General features: G+C 31.1%; 1 protein-coding gene across 3 annotated transcripts in view; it reads left to right on the top strand.

Annotated features, from left to right (window-relative positions):
* LOC134695873 (transmembrane protein 272-like) overlaps window positions 1-19,234 on the top strand; it is a 40,073-nt gene that overhangs the window by 13,118 nt on the left and 7,721 nt on the right. Inside the window, exon 1 of one of the 3 annotated variants that reach the window (XM_063557340.1) lies at window positions 3,813-4,065. The exons of 1 other annotated variant lie outside the window; for it this stretch is intronic. The gene's annotated coding sequence lies outside the window, so the exon portion shown is untranslated. Of the gene's footprint in view, window positions 1-3,812; window positions 4,066-19,234 lie in introns of those variants that run through there. One more of the 3 variants, XM_063557338.1, reaches the window with a different exon arrangement.

Consider the following 19,234-nt stretch of genomic DNA (forward strand, 5'->3'; position numbering starts at 1 on the left):
CCCCCCTTTCTAGACTACCCACTCCTACGCGCTTACACCTTTTATGTCTTAGGACAGGTTTTAGCCAGCAATGATATCACAAAAGCAATTGTCGTATAAGATGTTAAATGCATAATGATGTTCTAGATAAATATAATTTGAATTAACCAAGACGCACAGGATTTGAATATTACCTATTTGATTCTATAATCAATGTTTTGACACCGTCCCCACATTTTAAGTCTAATTTGTCAACCTCAGCGACGAGAATATACCTTTTCGTAACATGTCTACTAAAGATTTATAAAAATTAATTCTAACAAGATTAACCAAATGAAATAAGCAGTTTCACACAGTAAATTTCATCACTAGTCAAAACTATAGTAAACACTTTTTTTTCATTTTTCGATGTGTTATTACGAGTGAATGGCAAAATAACGACCTGGAAAGATAACTTCCAAAAATATCTTAATGAACTGTTACACAAGAAATCAATTGTTTTACTATTAATTAACGTAAAAGTCGACAGGATAAAGAGTCTAATAATTTGCTTACTTTTGAAACTTTATATAATAAGCATTTATTTAGCAGTGCAATATTCAGAATTTTTATACTAATACGTGTTTTTGTTGTTAAAAATGAATGACGTAACCGGCAAGGACCCTAGTTTAATTTTCTAAGTTGTCTGGTGATATGATGCCCTTCAGTCTCGTTACGATATTGGAGATATAGACCTTTTTAAAAACATCGTAGACACATCGGAATGACCCAGGACCCAAGAAAAGCTATGGCACCGTATGGAAGTACATGTCACCCTACGCATACCAGCAAGAATATCATTAGCGATGAAAAATAGCTTTGGCATAATTATTTAATGCTATTTGAATTTTAAATAATACAATTGCATGTAGAAATCATTGTTTTTATAAAGTTTTCTAATGCATATTTTTGAAAAACAAATACCTATATGGTCCAAATACTCATATGGTCTGGCCGTTAATAACCAAACGAGTATCATACTCATATGGTCCGACAATACGCGTACGGTCGGACCATATGAGTATACGTCATGACCATACTCGTATGGTCCAAATACTCATATGGTCCGGACGTATGGTCCAAATACTCATATGGTCCGGACCATATGAGTATTTGGACCATACGCGTATGGTCATGACCATATGGGTATATAATCATATGGTCCGACCATACGCGTACGGTCGGACCATACGGGTATGGTCGGGGTAAAAAACACTCTGTTACAGTTTACTTTTTAAGCTTATAAACTATTTATATGGTATGACAGTTAATTGAAAAGACGCTATCATATAGATGATTTTATCATTATATTATAACAAAAATTAGCTTAATAAGAATTAGAAGTTTCACATACTTAATTTTATCTTATTTTACTATGCGAAAACTATGATAAACACATTTTATACCAATGGTCATAACCGATGGTCATTTCCGATTTTTTTTTATTACGAGTAACTTAAATTTATTGAACTGTTACACAAGATTTGAAGGCAGTGGAAAGAAACATAGTTTATTTAATTTGTCTTGTGAATATGGTGTATTGCAGTCAGGTTACGCTATTTGAGATCTATTGCTTTTTAAAAACACCGTAGACATATCGGAATGGCCCAAGACCTCGATATCACTGTACGCAGCTACAAAAAGGCTAGCTTTTCACTCTCAAACAAAAGGTGTAAATGAAAAGGATCGTGCACAACCAAGACTTGCAAATGCAAAAAAGTTATGATACCGTGTGGAAGTAAATGTCACCCCAAGCCTACATACAAGAATGTAATTGGGGATAAAAACTAACTATGGCATCAATGTTTAATTTTTACGTAGTATTTGAACTATAAAAAGATAATACACTGTCATGCTACCATCATTGGTTTTTTTTTACATAAAGATTTTGTATTATTGAAGCTTTTAAATGTAAATAAAAAAAAATACCTATATGGTGAAAATACTGATATGGTCCAGCCCGTTAATAACCAAACGAGTATTATACTCATATGGTCCGACCATACGCGTACGGTCGGACCATACGCGTATGGTCGGACCATATGAGTGTACGCATATGGTCATGACCATACGCGTATGGTCCAAATACTCATATGGTCCGGAACATATATACACTACTTAAATATCTACATCAGTACATGTATATATACCTACGTTGTCAATAGTTCATTGACCGAATAAGAATGCGTGTGTAAACATTGGTTCATCTTACATCCAAACACTGTATATTTGATATGGTCGCTGATTACAAACATTGTTAGTATAAGCGATATTTGCTGACACTTACACAAATATATATGATGTACATGTACATACTGTCCATGATGTTTACAGCATACTCGACTTTCCTCATGCTTTGGGGCTATAATTCCCTAGCTTTGAAAAAAGGTCACTTTCCGCCATACCATCAAAGGAACCGTCATTTTACATGCTAATATTTGTTATAGCTGCTATTAAGGCACACGAAGTAAAGGTTCAGTTTCAGCATGTGTGTTGGTCATCGTCCCAAAGTCTAATTAACAGATTTTTTTCGCTTCCGTAAAAAAACTATCACTTTATATTTTTATTGTATTACAGCTCTATGTACCGTTAAGGTAATCGGGTTTTAACTTAAGGTTCGTGGCTGACGTTACAAGCTAAACAATTAATTGGCATATCCTGTAATTCAGTCAGTGGTTGTCGTTTCTTTATGTGTTACATACTTGTTTTTCGTTCATTTTTTTTTACATAAATAAGGCCGTTAGTTTTCTTGTTTTCTTGTTTTACATTGTCTTATCGGGGCCTTTTATAGCTGACTATATGCGGTATGGGCTTTTCTCATTGTTGAAGGCCGTACGGCAATCATACCACATCTTCTTTTTTATATATATCGTTTTACTCCTATCCCATCCTGGTATATGACCGTGACTATACTTGCGACTGGACGTTAACAATATAATTTGCATGAAAATACCTAGCACTGAAAAGAAACAAGTAATTTTAAGTACATCCTGCATAAGACACAGTATCCACACAATTATCTACATGTATATATCACCTTACTCAAAAATAACACTCTAATTGGCAGATTCAGGGGATTGTTTTAGAGTTGACAACCATCTTTTTTTATTTTGTTTTTAAATCATGTTAACGTTTTATCATTATGGGGGTGCCCCTCTTTATCAAAATTGCTGGATCCACGCCTGAATCTTAACGCAGACTCCTGACTTGGGGCAGGTACATACATTCATAATTTGGCGGGGTTAAACATGTTAGCGGGATCCCTACCCTCTTCATAATCTGGGACCGTGGTGTAAGAGTACAACATAAGAATGAACTGCATGTATAACAATCAGTTGGAAAAGTTATTTAGCCAGTTGTTGAATGAACCTGTGTTCATTCGTAAATAATAACGTCTGTGTCTGTTTTACCAGCTGGTTTATATGTAATTCCGGTAACCAGTTCGAGGGTGTACTGAATATGCATACATGTAATATTTGCCACTGAACTTGATGATTTTTTAGTATACCGTGGAATTAATTTCAACTTTCGGATTAATAAAAAAACTATGGGTTTCAATTTTGACGTATTATTTTCCAATACCGAACGAGACTTTTTAATAATGATTAATTATATTTCAGTTAAAAATTAGAACGAACTGAAATGAACACCGATCTTCCATCCAATCAATATTAGATATTGACAAAGTAATTGACCTATATTTTCTCTGTTCAATTTAATTCTAGTTGACCAAGGTAGGAATGTTCGGAGTAATTCGATCAATAATTTAAACACCAAAATTTGCAACAAACAAAAATCACAAAGCGTGAAATATTTTAACGTGTTTTAAGATATTCGTGTAGTACGTGTAATGTCTATAAATATCGATATATGAACTTGGATCACAAATAGATAACCAGTATTTTCGGATATTTTTGGATTATTATTAAGCAATCACTACAAATCTTCATATTACGTAGTTTATCTGGGCAGCGTTGAGGATTATCAAAACAATTCTTAACTAATTGCTTGTGTAAACACGGTCAACATCTTTAGATTGTAAGACAGGTAGGCGATTATTATTTTTTGTTACTTTAGTAGTGAGTTATTGATGATAGACTATAATTGTTAAATATAGTGTCACATATTGATTGAAACAAGGCATTAACACAATATTTGATATATATGACTTTGATAATACATGTATATATAGAAGTGCGTAAATACACAAGTATCTGTAATAAGAAAATATGTTCTATTGTGTGACCGGCTATACATGTATTAGCCAAAGGTCCTGTTTCATTTTCCTTTTAATAGCTATGTGTATAAAATATATGTATAACACTGATATTTGTATTTTAAAGCATATAAAAAGGATCGATTTACAATAGTACGACCATACGCTGTATATACTTATACATTGTATGGCATTAAAAAAACATGAAAATATCAGACCAGACACAAGTTGGTTCCTTTTTCCTTTTTCCTTTTTCGATATTCAAATTTTGAAAAATATTATTAGTCCAAACTAAATTTTTTTTTGCTTCAAAACTTTTTTTCCTCAAAATTTTTTTTTCCTCAAAATTTTTTTTCCTCAAAATTTTTTTTTCCTCAAATTTTTTTTCCTCAAAATTTTTTTTTTCTCAAATTTTTTTTTCCTCAAATTTTTTTTCATCAAAATTTTTTTCCTCAAAATTTTTTTTTTCTCAAATTTTTTTTTTCCTCACATTTTTTTTTCCTCAAATTTTTTTTCCTCAAAATTTTTTTTTTCTCAAATTTTTTTTCCTCAAAATTTTTTTTCCTCAAATTTTTTTTCTCAAATTTTTTTTTTCCGTTTCCTTATTCAATTTCTTTTTCCTTATTCGATTATTATTTCCTTTTTCATATTCATTTCCTTTTTCGGTTTCTATTCCCTGAATCGGATTCTATTTCCTTATTGGGTTTCTATTTCCTTATTCGGTTTCGATTTCCTTATTCGGTTTCTAGTTCCTTATTCGATTTTCATTTCCTTATTCGGTTTCTTTTTCCTTTTTCAATATTCATTTCCTTTTTCAATATTCATTTCCTTTTTCGGTTTCTATTTCCTTATTCAGTTTCTATTTCCTTATTCGGTTTCTATTTCCTTATTCGGTTTCTTTTTCCTTATTCGGTTTCTTTTTCCTTTTTCAATATTCATTTCCTTTTTCGGTTTCTATTTCCTTATTCAGTTTCTATTTCCTTATTCGGTTTCTATTTCCTTATTCGGTTTCTTTTTCCTTATTCGGTTTCTTTTTCCTTTTTCAATATTCATTTCCTTTTTCGGTTTCTATTTCCTTATTAAGTTTCTATTTCCTTATTGGGTTTCTATTTCCTTATTCGGTTTTGATTTCCTTATTCGGTTTCTAGTTCCTTATTCGATTTTCATTTCCTTATTCGGTTTCTTTTTCCTTTTTCAATATTCATTTCCTTTTTCGGTTTCTATTTCCTTATTTGGTTTCTATTTCCTTATTCGGTTTCTTTTTCCTCATTTGGTTTCTTTTTCCTTTTTCAATATTCATTTCCTTTTTCGGTTTCTATTTCCTTATTCGGTTTCTATTTCCTTATTGGGTTTCTATTTCCTTATTCGGTTTCGATTTCCTTATTCGGTTTCTAGTTCCTTATTCGATTTTCATTTCCTTATTCGGTTTCTTTTTCCTTTTTCAATATTCATTTCCTTTTTCGGTTTCTATTTCCTTATTTAGTTTCTATTTCCTTATTGGGTTTCTATTTCCTTATTCGGTTTCGATTTCCTTATTCGGTTTCTAGTTCCTTATTCGATTTTCATTTCCTTATTCGGTTTCTTTTTCCTTTTTCAATATTCATTTCCTTTTTCGGTTTCTATTTCCTTATTCGGTTTCTATTTCCTTATTCTGTTTCTTTTTCCTTATTCGGTTTCTTTTTCCTTTTTCAATATTCATTTCCTTTTTTGGTTTCTATTTCCTTATTCAGTTCCTATTTCCTTATTCGGTTTCTATTTCCTTATTCGGTTTCTTTTTCCTTATTCAGTTTCTTTTTCCTTTTTCAATATTCATTTCCTTTTTCGGTTTCTATTTCCTTATTTAGTTTCTATTTCCTTATTGGGTTTCTATTTCCTTATTCGGTTTCGATTTCCTTATTCGGTTTCTAGTTCCTTATTCGATTTTCATTTCCTTATTCGGTTTCTTTTTCCTTTTACAATATTCATTTCCTTTTTCGGTTTCTATTTCCTTATTTAGTTTCTATTTCCTTATTGGGTTTCTATTTCCTTATTCGGTTTCGATTTCCTTATTCGGTTTCTAGTTCCTTGTTCGATTTTCATTTCCTTATTCGGTTTCTTTTTCCTTTTTCAATATTCATTTCCTTTTTCGGTTTCTATTTCCTTATTTAGTTTCTATTTCCTTATTGGGTTTCTATTTCCTTATTCGGTTTTGATTTCCTTATTCGGTTTCTAGTTCCTTATTCGATTTTCATTTCCTTATTCGGTTTCTTTTTCCTTTTTCAATATTCATTTCCTTTTTCGGTTTCTATTTCCTTATTCGGTTTCTATTTCCTTATTCGGTTTCTTGTTCCTTATTCGGTTTCTTTTTCCTTTTTCAATATTCATTTCCTTTTTTGGTTTCTATTTCCTTATTCAGTTCCTATTTCCTTATTCGGTTTCTATTTCCTTATTCGGTTTCTTTTTCCTTATTCAGTTTCTTTTTCCTTTTTCAATATTCATTTCCTTTTTCGGTTTCTATTTCCTTATTCGGTTTCTATTTCCTTATTGGGTTTCTATTTCCTTATTCGGTTTCGATTTCCTTATTCGGTTTCTAGTTCCTTATTCGATTTCCATTTCCTTATTCGGTTTCTTTTTCCTTTTTCAATATTCATTTCCTTTTTCGGTTTCTATTTCCTTATTCGGTTTCTATTTCCTTATTCGATTTTCATTTCCTTATTCGATTGCTGTTTCCTTATTCGGTTTCTATTTCCTTATTTGGTTTCTATTTCCTTATTCGGTTTCTATTTCCTTATTCGGTTTCTATTTCCTTATTGGATTTTCATTTCCTTATTCGATTTCCATTTCCTTATTCGATTTCCATTTCCTAATTCGGTTCCTTTTTCCTTTCGATATTCAATTTTGAAAAAAAGTCCAAACAAAATTTTTTTTGCTTCAAAATTTTTTTTCCTCAAAATTTTTTTTTCCTCAAAATTTTTTTTCCTCAAAATTTTTTTTTCCTCAAATTTTTTATCCTCAAAATTTTTTTTCTCAAAAAGTTTTTCAAATTTTTTTTTCGTTTCCTTATTCGTTCTTTTTCATTTCCTTATACAGTTTCTATTTCCTTATTCGATTTCCACTTCCTTATTCGATTTTCATTTCCTTATTCGGTTTCTTTTTCCTTATTCGGTTTCTATTTCCTCATTCAGTTTCTTTTTCCTTATTCGGTTTCTGTTTCCTTATTTGATTTCTTTTTCCTTATTCAATTTTCATTTCCTTATTCGGTTATTATTTCCTTATATTTACAACTATCAAACATCAACACGCACCAAACTGGATGTAATTGAAAGATATCTAGAGGTCAATATACAGGCTCGAACAAAAGACAAAAAAGGAAAAGTATAGCGAGCTTTTTGGGATGAAGTAAAGACCGAACGTCAGTTTTAGTCGGATATACTTTAATGTTAGTCTTACATGTAAAGATGTGTACATATATCATTGATTCAGTGGCGATGGCAAATAGACACTGATAAGTCTTAAATAAAATTTTATAGTTTTGAATGTTTCTTCATCAGTTGACTAAAACTAAGTGGAGGTATGTTCTTATTGCCGACAAGAGAGGCACTCAACCTTTATTAATTTGTGCATAAAGCGATTGGAAGTTGCTAAATACTGAATGTTTTTGCCACAAATGCGAAAGTTTTAATCTGTGTATATATACTTAAAATACGATGATAAAATTCATTTCTTTTTCAGGATTTCTGTCAGATCCAACCATGTAGTAAGTCATGTTGGTGAGATATGGTTTTAGTCGATGATGTTCCTGAAGAACCTGTAGTACAAAGTATATCACTGGATTGAGCTCTCTGTCTAAGTGTATCATTAAAGTGCTTTGCTTTGAGCTGAGTTCATTGCTGTGCAATTCATTCTTTGTGAAATAAAGATTTGACATACAACTCTCATGTACAAGGATTTGTCAAAGTAGTATTCATGCTATGTACAATGTACTAGTATGTAATAGGGAGATAAAAAAAAGCATTTTATTTCGATTTGAACCAAACATTATGTGTCTATTGATCAAATTGAAGAAAAAAAACCCGGACAATGCTACTCCCCCTTCACGCAATATTATGCTAGGTTGTTTTAATACATCTGTATTGCCTACTAAAGACTAGGACCTGAGTGTAAATGGTCATTCAATTATGTGAAGAAGAACAAATTTAGGCCTATCTGGCCTAATTGATTTCTAAAACTATTATATTTCATTGTACCTGTTCAACATTTTTTCATTTATTCGTTTATTTCTTAATTTGTGTGAATTAACATATGTTTGGATTGGGAAACAAGTTTTGCAACTTATATTAATCCCTTTCCACTTTGCGGGTGAGAGTGCTGCCTTGTAGCGGCATTAGCCTACTCTTTTTCGAAATCTACAAGGGTGTCTTTAACGTGCAAGAGATATGGCTCTCTCTTATCAGAGGTTTCCAGATTTGCAACCGTACCAACCGTAGTACGAACTGGGAGCCGTCATTTTACTTTTGGAAATTATTGATGTGTACACTTAATATCAACGAATATTTTAGAAATCATATGCAGAACTATTTTGAGAAATTTTAGCTGTAATTTGGGACTAATTTCATGTGGTTACTTCTCGTATTCATAAGAAACAATATTGTGTGCACTCGATTGTGCTTTCAAGCAACCGTTGCAAGTAACCGGAGGTACGAAAGGTTTATAGTTAAGAGTTATTTCCCCGTGAAACTACATAGACACTAAAAAGATAAATTACAAAACAAATTTAAAACCTATATACATTTTGTTCGTAATAACTTTATGTATCATTATAAATGTAAAAGTTTTGTATTATTTTGGTAAGTTTTTAGAAAACATGAACAAATAAAATGTATTTTAACAAAATAAATTGACCTCAATAACAAAAAGAATGATGATAAAATAAATTTAAAACCAACACTAATATATCATGTCTATGCAAGGTCGTCCGAAATAAAGTTGAATAAACAATAATTGTCAGAGTTTTCTATGTGTTCGACAAAAGAACTGTATTTGTTACTTACTAGTAAACTATGTCAGCATCCTATTTGCTATAAAAAGTGGACGGAAGTTTTTGAGATTGAAGAGAATGATCTTTGTAAAGTATGGAAACGTTAATTTCTATTGGAAACCATCTATATTAATGGATCTAGATTTCAAAATAGCTCATTATTGTATTTTCACAAATTCTAAACTTATGACTATGAAACTTATAAATTACAATGTATGTGATGTTTGTGAAAAGGAAGTAGAAAATATCACTCATTTATTTCTATTATGTTCTGAATTAGTAGAATTTCATCTGTTTATGCAACAAAAGTTGTCAGTTTTATTTGATAATATTGATTATGACAAAATTGATAATTTAGTGTATGAAGAGGTATTTATGTTTGGTTTATTTGGATCTATCAAAGGCGTAAATGTAAGTTTTGTCAATTTCATGTTATCTATAGCGAGATATTGTATCTTCAGAAGAAGGAATTTACTTAAAAATTTAAACAGTAATGTTGATCTTATTAGACTATTTAAATACACTGTAAAACATTATATAACTTACCTGTATGAATATTTGTGTGATGCAAGATGTATGAGAAATGTTTTTGAGAAACACTTTTTAAAGAATAATATTCTGGTACAAGAAACCGAAGGTGTAATAACATTTAATTTCTAAATATTGTGCTGATTATATATATGATTATACTTTAAAACATTGCCTTGTGATATTTGTGTGTAATATGTAATATATCTGTTGTATATATATGTTGAAGAATTGAATAAAGATAAAAAAAAAAAAGTTTAATAAACACAAAGTTATTTAAAACTTCAATTTCAACAATTATGCATAAAGCTATGACTCATAGTGTATTTACTTGGCATCTTTCCGTTTGGGACAACTATCTTTACCCTCGGGCTAAAACTTTTTCTTTAAAAAAGACTCCCTAAAATCACTATGCTATAAATGTTTTAGAAACATGTCCTTTTTTAATACACAACTGTTCATATATCTTTTTTCGCAGTAAGCCGAGAGAGAAAACCAAGAAAAACTGGAATTAAATTATTTTATGTAATATCGTGTTCATGATACTAGTACATATAAATCTGAACAAATTACATAAAAACATTTACCAACCGATTGAAATGATCCTTAATTTTGAGTCCATAAATCAGTTTAAATGGTGCAAAAGACATTATATAGCAACATAGTATTTTCCGTAGAACATTACGAAGAGTTAGAAAGACATATTCATATTGCATTAGACTAAGTGTAAATATAGCGTCAAATTATTGCCGTTATCAGTGAACAAAATACGCTGTGTTGTAAGAAGTTTTTCTATCATTGCTGTGCGACAAAAGGATTAATGGATGGATATTGGTTAACATTAACCCTCTTAGATTATATGCTCGCAAGCACGTGCAATACACACATTTACTCGAGACAATATTTACCAATATTAATGCAAATAAATTACAAAATCTAGTGACATAATAATAATAATAATAAACAAACAAGATATATAACATCGTGATGATAAATATTTCGACTCAAAAAATGGTTTTCGATAGAGTCATAAAATTTAATATATTCATTCTTTACATAATATAATTAACAATTTTACTAATCAATTCATGGGGGCTTGAATATATCTTGATTTTACCACGGGTTGTCCCTTTATGCCGATATTTTACCCCTCGCTATCGCTCATGGTAAAATATTTGTCATAAAGGGCAAACCCGTGGTAAAACCACGATATTTGTCATAAAGGGCAAACTCGTGGTAAAATCACGATATATTCATATATTCATGCCCCCATGAACTATTTCTTAATTTTGCTAATTCTATTTTTTTTATTAACAGTTCATTGACAAAATAAAAGGAAAAAGATAGATCAATATTTTTACAATGTGTGTTGCTCCAATGATCGAAAAGATAGCTTAATTAATAAAAAAATATTTAATGAGAAGCCAACACAATTTTGAACACATTTTTGCCATTAGCACGTGTTCTAGTTCAGTGGCGGATCCAGAACATTTCATAAGAGGGGCCCGCTGACTTACCTAACGGGGGGGGGGGGGGGTGAGGGGGGGGAGCTTCAGCCATGTTTCAGTGATTCCATATATAATGAACCAAATTTTTCTCACGAAGAAGGGGGGGGGGGGGGTCGAGCCCCAAGCCCCTGGATTCGTCTTTGTAGTTATAACGACACAAGTAAGATGGGAGAGATCCGTTTGCGCCAAAAAATGCGTCCTTTTGCGCCACAACTTATTTTCTCAAATGCTACGTTTGCGCCACATGTTTTAAAATTAGATGGTTTCATTTGCGCCAAAAATAAAACATACGATTGCGCTAGTTAAAAGAAAATTACTTCCTTTCTTCTTTATTCGGACTTGGAACCGGCAGTGTAACACGGCACATGTTTCCTTTTCCGAAACATATGTTTTTATTACTGCTACTGCATGGGTACTTCCCAATTTAATGTATGTAGTAGCTTTAAACTTCTTTTTTTTTGTCCAAAAACACAAACATTGAAGGATGAAATCCACAAAATAGTTAATAATAGTTCATAATAATAATAAAACCCATACGCATGGTGGGAACAAAGCAAGCAAGATATAAATAAAAAATAATTACTAATTATTCCAATTCATATTAAGTATTAGAAAACATTCTTTATTCTAATAATTTTCTAAATATACAGAAAACAAAGACATAGTCATACAGGAATCTAATGTACAGTAGTTGTCGTTTGTTTATGTAGTTTAAACGTGTTTCTCGTTTGTCGTCTTTTATATAGATTAGTCCGTTGTTTTTCCTGTTTGAATGGTTTTACACTGGTTAATTTTGGGGCCATTTATAGGTTTTTGTTCGTTGTGAGCCAATGATCCGTGTTGAAGGCCGTACATTGACCTATAATGGTTTACTTTTATAAATTTGTTATTTTGATGGAGAGTTGTCTCTATATTTAGAATATAAAGGTCGAGGCAACTCAGTTCCAGTAAGGACTGTTTGATTCATTCTCTGGTGCACAAAATCAATTTTATCGTATAAAATCACAAGCAAGGTTTCTAGAAGCAGTGAAATCGTAATAAAATAAAAGATAAAGGTTTTTATCGCTGATATGCAATTCGATTTCTTTATTTTCACCATGATAATAACAATAATCTCATGCATTAAATGATACCTCCAAAACAGCACCAACGGTTGTGTTACGTATCAACCGTACCTGATACGTAGCAAATCTGGAAACCTCTACTACGGGTCAGCCATTTATCGTCCCCTTGCGACGGACTATCATCGTTTCCTTAAGACCATACTCGCAAATGGTGTCAAGGGAGAGCAGAAAATTGAGTCCCTGAAATTGTCATCCCGAACGGGAATCGAACCAGGAACCTTTGTGTTAGTAGTTCGATGATCTAACCACTACACCAAGGCTCTCACTAACATTGTTACAGTAAATGTTAATTACTACACTTTCATACCACAACAAATACTGTAATGGTATCACTTATATTTGTGTCCATATATTATAACCAAAAAAATAAAAAGAGAATAATTTTGCACTACCATTTTTGTATTGAATATTATAACTTTTTAGATATCTAGACACATTAACTAGATGCTCATAATATCCACCTTACATGCTTGAATTCTACCAGATTACTCTAAGAACAGTTATGAGTCTTTGAAGCATGCTGACAAAGGATCTTTTCACGATATCATTTTCACATTAGTAAAAACTCCTTTTTGCTTTGACAAGCTTTGGAGGAAATATTATCAAAGAATTGAAGAAAAAACCACAACACATAAGTTCTCTTTCTAGCTCATCTAGCCCCAAGCATCATGTCAGGCATTTTCATTACTAAAAAAAACAATTCGACATTTTGACCAAAAGTTTTACTAATGATACTGACGATCCACCATAAAGTAATATACATAGATCCATACAAATAGTAAGCAAAAATCAGGAAAAAAAAATTTGAGGAAAAAAAATTTTGAAGCAAAAAAAAAATTTAGTTTGGACTTGTAATATTTTTCAAAATTGAATATCGAAATAGGAAAAAGGAACCGAATAAGGAAATGAAAATCGAATAAGGAAATGGAAATCGAATAAGGAAATAAAAATCCAATAAGGAAATAGAAACCGAATAAGGAAATAGAAACCGAATAAGGAAATAGAAACCGAATAAGGAAACAGCAATCGAATAAGGAAATGAAAATCCAATAAGGAAATAGAAACCGAATAAGGAAATAGAAACCCAAAAGGAAATGAATATTGAAAAAGGAAAAATAAACCGAATAAGGAAATGGAAATCGAATAAGGAAATGGAAATCTAATAAGGAAATGGAAATCGAATAAGGAAATGAAAATCCAATAAGGAAATAGAAACCGAATAAGGAAATAGAACCGAATAAGAAAATAGAAACCGAATAAGGAAACAGCAATCGAATAAAGAAATGAAAATCGAATAAGGAAATAGAAACCGAATAAGGAAATAGAAACCGAAAAAGGAAATGAATATTGAAAAAGGAAAAAGAAACCGAATAAGGAAATGGAAACCGAATAAGGAAATGGAAATCGAATAAGGAAATGGAAATCGAATAAGGAAATGAAAATCCAATAAGGAAATAGAAACCGAATAAGGAAATAGAAACCGAAAAAGGAAATGAATATTGAAAAAGGAAAAAGAAACCGAATAAGGAAATGAAAATCGAATAAGGAACTAGAAACCGAATAAGGAAATCGAAACCGAATAAGGAAATAGAAACCCAATAAGGAAAAAGAAACTAAATAAGGAAATAGAAACCGAAAAAGGAAATGAATATTGAAAAAGGAAAAAGAAACCGAATAAGGAAAAAGAAACCGAATAAGGAAATAGAAACCGAATAAGGAAATAGAAACTGAATAAGGAAATAGAAACTGAAAAAGGAAATGAATATTGAAAAAGGAAAAAGAAACCGTATAAGGAAATGGAAATTGAATAAGGAAATGAAAATCCAATAAGGAAATAGAAACCGAATAAGGAAATGAAAATTGAATAAGGAAAAAGAAATCAAATAAGGAAACAGAAACCGAATAAGGAAATAGAAACGAAAAAGGAAATGAATATTGAAAAAGGAAAAAGAAACCGAATAAGGAAATGAAAATCGAATAAGGAACTAGAAACCAAATAAGGAAATCGAAACCGAATAAGGAAATAGAAACCCAATAAGAAAATAGAATCCGATTCAGGGAATAGAAACCGAAAAAGGAAATGAATATGAAAAAGGAAATAAAAATCGAATAAGGAAAAAGAAATTGAATAATGAAACGAAAAAAAATGAGGAAAAAAAAAATTTGAGGAAAAAAAAATTTGAGGAAAAAAAAATTTGAGGAAAAAAAAAATTTGAGGAAAAAAATTTTGAAAAAAAAAAAATTTTGAGGAAAAAAAATTTTGAGGAAAAAAAAATTTTGAGGAAAAAAATTTTGGGGCAAAAAAAGTTTGGACTTGTAATATTTTTCAAAATTGAATATCGAAATAGGAAAAAGGAACCGAATAAGGAAATGGAAATCGAATAAGGAAATGGAAATCGAATAAGGAAATGAAAATCCAATAAGGAAATAGAAACCGAATAAGGAAATAGAAACCGAATAAGGAAATAGAAACCGAATAAGGAAATAGAAACCGAATAAGGAAATAGAAACCGAATAAGGAAACAGCAATCGAATAAGGAAATGAAAATCGAATTAGGAAATAGAAATTGAATAAGGAAATAGAAACCGAAAAAGGAAATGAATATTGAAAAAGGAAAAAGAAACCGAATAAGGAAATGGAAATCGAATAAGGATATGGAAATTGAATAAGGAAATGAAAATCTTATAAGGAAATAGAAACCGAATAAGGAAATAGAAACCGAAAAAGGAAATGAATATTGAAAAAGGAAAAAGAAACCGAATAAGGAAATGAAAATCGAATAAGGAACTAGAAACAGAATAAGGAAATCGAAACCGAATAAGGAAATAGAAACCCAATAAGGAAATAGAAACTAAATAAGGAAATAGAAACCAAAAAAGAAAATGAATATTGAAAAAGGAAAAAGAAACCGAATAAGGCAAAAGAAACAGAATAAGGAAATAGACACCGAATAAGGATATAGAAACTGAATAAGGAAATAGAAACCGAAAAAGGAAATGAATATTGAAAAAGGAAAAAGAAACCGAATAAGGAAAAAGAAACCGAATAAGGAAATAGAAACCGAATAAGGAAATAGAAACTGAATAAGGAAATAGAAACCGAAAAAGGAAATGAATATTGAAAAAGGAAAAAGGAACCGAATAAGGAAATGAAAATCGAATAAGGAACTAGAAACCGAATAAGGAAATGAAAATTGAATAAGGAAATAGAAATCAAATAAGGAAACAGAAACCGAATAAGGAAATAGAAACGAAAAAGGAAATGAATATTGAAAAAGGAAAAAGAAACCGAATAAGGAAATGAAAATCGAATAAGGAACTAGAAACCGAATAAGGAAATCGAAACCGAATAAGGAAATAGAAACCCAATAAGGAAATAGAATCCGATTCAGGGAATAGAAACCGAAAAAGGAAATGAATATGAAAAAGGAAATAAAAATTGAATAAGGAAAAAGAAATTGAATAAGGAAACGAAAAAAAATGAGGAAAAAAAAAAATTTGAGAAAAATAATTTGAGGAAAAAAAAATTTGAGGAAAAAAAATTTGAGGAAAAAAAAAATTTGAGGAAAAAAAAAATTTGAGAAAAAAAAAAAATTTGAGGAAAAAAATTTTGAGGAAAAAAAAATTTTGAGGAAAAAACATTTTGAGGAAAAAAAAATTTTGAGGAAAAAAAATTTTGAAGCAAAAAAAAATTTAGTTTGGACTTGTAATATTTTTCAAAATTGAATATCGAAATAGGAAAAAGGACCCGAATAAGGAAATGGAAATCGAATAAGGAAATGACAATCCAATAAGGAAATAGAAACCGAATAAGGAAATAGAACCAAATAATGAAATAGAAACCGAATAAGGAAACAGCAATCGAATAAGGAAATGAAAATCGAATAAGGAAATAGAAACCGAATAAGGAAATAGAAACCGAAAAAGGAAATGAATATTGAAAAAGGAAAAAGAAACCGAATAAGAAAATGGAAATCAAATAAGGAAATGGAAATCGAATAAGGAAATGAAAATCCAATAAGGAAATAGAAACCCAATAAGGAAATAGAAACCGAAAAAGGAAATGAATATTGAAAAAGGAAAAAGAAACCGAATAAGGAAATGAAAATCGAATAAGGAACTAGAAACCGAATAAGGAAATCGAAACCGAATAAGGAAATAGAAACCCAATAAGGAAATAGAAACCGAAAAAGGAAATGAATATTGAAAAAGGAAAAAGAAACCGAATAAGGAAAGAGAAACCGAATAAGGAAATAGAAACCGAATAAGGAAATAGAAACTAAATAAGGAAATAGAAACCGAAAAAGGAAATGAATATTGAAAAAGGAAAAAGAAACCGAATAAGGAAAAAGAAACCTAATAAGGAAATAGAAACCGAATAAGGAAATAGAAACTGAATAAGGAAATAGAAACCGAAAAAGGAAATGAATATTGAAAAAGGAAAAAGAAACCTTATAAGGAAATGGAAATTGAATAAGGAAATGAAAATCCAATAAGGAAATAGAAACCGAATAAGGAAATGAATATTGAAAAAGGAAAAAGAAACCGAATAAGGAAAGAGAAACCGAATAAGGAAATAGAAACCGAATAAGGAAATAGAAACTAAATAAGGAAATAGAAACCGAAAAAGGAAACAGAAACCGAATAAGGAAATAGAAACGAAAAAGGAAATGAATATTGAAAAAGGAAAAAGAAACCGAATAAGGAAATGAAAATCGAATAAGGAACTAGAAACCAAATAAGGAAATCGAAACCGAATAAGGAAATAGAAACCCAATAAGGAAATAGAATCCGATTCAGGGAATAGAAACCGAAAAAGGAAATGAATATGAAAAAGGAAATAAAAATCGAATAAGGAAAAAGAAATTGAATAAGGAAACGAAAAAAAATGAGGAAAAAAAATTTTGAGGAAAAAAAATTTGAGAAAAAAAAAATTTTGAGGAAAAAAAATTTGAGGAAAAAAAAAATTTGAGGAAAAAAAAAAATTGAGAAAAAAAAAATTTTCAGGAAAAAAATTTTGAGGAAAAAAATTTTGAGGAAAAAAAATTTGTGGAAAAAAAAATTTGAGGAAAAAAAAAATTTGAGAAAAAAAAAATTGTGAGGAAAAAAATTTTGAGGAAAAAAAAATTTTGAGGAAAAAAAGTTTTGAAGCAAAAAAAAATTTAGTTTGGACTTGTAATATTTTTCAAAATTTGAATATCGAAAAAGGAAAAAGGAAAAAGGAACCAACTTGTGTCTGGTAAATATCAGACGTATAAAAATGTTAAAATTTTAAATCGTATGTCAAGTCATATGTTAGAAATCATGTATGGGTATAGTTAAATGTATGTACTTATAGTTTATTAATTGAAATTGTGATGTGGACGACGAATCTGGTTTTAAAAACATTAAGCGGTTACAATCAATTAAAATGTTATATTTTGACATTGATCTTTCTTAAGCTGGGGTCACACATTCACGATTTTTACTGCCGTTCTTGACAGGACCATTCACGATTAAAATTTGTCAAAAGTCTGATCAAGATCCTGTGAATCGTGGATGGAAATTCAAACTTTACTTAAAATTTGTAAAACAAATAATTTAGTCACGACAACAATCAGATATTGTTCAGGAAGCGCCGATATTCCAAGCGAATTTATCCCGATAATCCCGTTCTCAATCCGTTTCTAATCCAATTTGTATCTTTCGCCAGGTAAATTTCAACCGAGCCTGTTACGACTGCGTCCCGATTCTACCGAATGTAATCCGACAGAGATCAGACAGTGACCAGACAGTGAACCGACGCTGACGGAAGTTATCCGTTCGAAAATTGTCAGCATAATGCGGGGTTCACACATTGCCGATTATTGCTCCCGATTGAGATCAGACAGCAATACGACACGAAAAGTGAAAAAGTCGGATTAGTATCCTCAATTATCTGGAATGTCCTATCATTGTCTGAACGCATTCGTTTTAGTTCGTAACAGATTCCTACGGATCGGGAAGGGTCCGAATAGTTCGGCAAAGCATCCCGACAGTTAGGTGCGTCCCGTAACATTCGGGGCAACTCAGCCGATTTTGTCTAGTCGGATTACAATCGTGGCTATGTCGTGACAGATTCTGCTGTATCGGATCGAATTCCGAACAATGTCTTGTGTATTCTGGACGGTGTCCTGTGGAACGGGAATGATCCGGAGTTATTTTTCATAGTTGTTTTTCTGCCGATTGAGTCCAGATTGCATCCAGATCTTGTCGATTGCGAACCGTTTTTTGCCGAAACCGTTCCGAAACAGTCCCGTTATTAATACGAAATTCGTCAATGATACCCACGTCAGAGTCCCGACAATTACAGAATACAATACGACTGAGACCAGACAAAGCCGTTTGCAATGCGATAGAGCGGACTATGATAGGATTACGTTCCGACAGTACTTGATCATCCCGAATATGCCGACAGTTTTCGAACGGATAACTTCCGTCAGCGTCGGTTCACTGTCCGGTCACTGTCTGATCTCAGTCGGATAACATTCGGTAGAGTCGGGACGCAGTCGTGACAGACTCGGTCGAATTTTACCTGGCGAAAAATACAAATCGGATTAGAAGCGGATTCAGAACGGTATTATCGGGACTAATTCGCTTAGAAACGGTTGAATATCGGTGCTTCCTGAATACTATCTGATTGTTGTCGTGATCAAATTATTTTTTTTACAAATTTTAATTTAAGTTTGAATTTCCATCCACGATTCACATGATCTTGATCAGACTTTTAATAAATTTTAATCGGGAATGGTCCTATCAAGAACGGTAGTAAAAATCGTGAATGTGTGACCCCAGCTTAATGGGG

Source organism: Mytilus trossulus, chromosome 14 (genome assembly GCF_036588685.1).
Source record: "Mytilus trossulus isolate FHL-02 chromosome 14, PNRI_Mtr1.1.1.hap1, whole genome shotgun sequence".
Lineage (NCBI taxonomy): Eukaryota > Metazoa > Mollusca > Bivalvia > Mytilida > Mytilidae > Mytilus > Mytilus trossulus.